We start from the raw sequence: 1047 nt of genomic DNA on the forward strand, positions 1-1047 counted from the left end.
TAGATGACCTTTAGAGGTCCCTTCCAACCCAAACTATTCTATGATTCTTCTGAATGACTTCCATGATGTAGAGTTGCAAACTGCACGGCACTGTGTCTTCAGAGGATGCAGTGTAATAAAGCCTCCTCCCTGCACAAAGGCAGTGTCCTGGTGCAGCTGATGGGCAGTAATGGTCTTGTGGAGAAGTATGGTCTCGCCTCAGCTGGGCTTCATAACTCCTACTGGCTAACATAATCCAAGGGGACTGAGGGAGCTGGCGGAAGTGCTCACCAAGACACTTTCCATTCTTTATCAGCAGTCCTGGCTAACCGCGGAGGTCCCAATTGACTGGAGGTTAGCAAATGTGACGCCCATCTACAAGAAGGGCCAGAAGGAGGATCCAGGGAACTACAGACCTGTTGGTCTGACCTTGGTGCTGGGGAATGTTATGGAGCAGATCATCTTGGGCACCATGACACAAGACATACAGGACAACCAGGCGATTATGCCCAGTCAGCATGGGTTTATGAAAGGCAGGTCCTGCTTGACTAACCTGATCTCCTTCTACGACCAGGTGACCCACTTAGTGGATGAGGGAAAGGCTGTGGATGTTGTTTACCTGGACTTTAGTAAAGCATTTGACACTGTTTCCCACAGCATTCTCCTGGAGAAACTGGCTGCTCATGGCTTGGACGGGTATATTCTTTGCTGGGTAAAAAAACTGGCTGGATGGCCAGGCCCAAAGAGTGGTGGGGAATGGAGTTAAATCCAGTTGGTGGCCAGTCACAAGTGGTGTTCCCCAGGGCTCAGTATTGGGGCCAGTTCTGTTTAATATCTTTATCAATGATCTGGATGAGGGGATCAAGTGCACCCTCAGTCAATTTGCAGATGAGACCAAGTTGGGAGGGAGTGTTGATCTGCTTGAGGGTAGAAAGGCTCTACAGAGGGATCTGGACAGGCTGGATTGATGGGCTGAGGCCAATCATATGAGATTCAACAATGCTAAGTGCTGGGTCCTGCACTTGCATCATAATAACCCCATGCAACTCTACAGGCTTGGGGAAGAGC

Source organism: Pygoscelis adeliae, unplaced genomic scaffold (genome assembly GCF_000699105.1).
Source record: "Pygoscelis adeliae isolate BGI_AS28 unplaced genomic scaffold, ASM69910v1 Scaffold164, whole genome shotgun sequence".
Lineage (NCBI taxonomy): Eukaryota > Metazoa > Chordata > Aves > Sphenisciformes > Spheniscidae > Pygoscelis > Pygoscelis adeliae.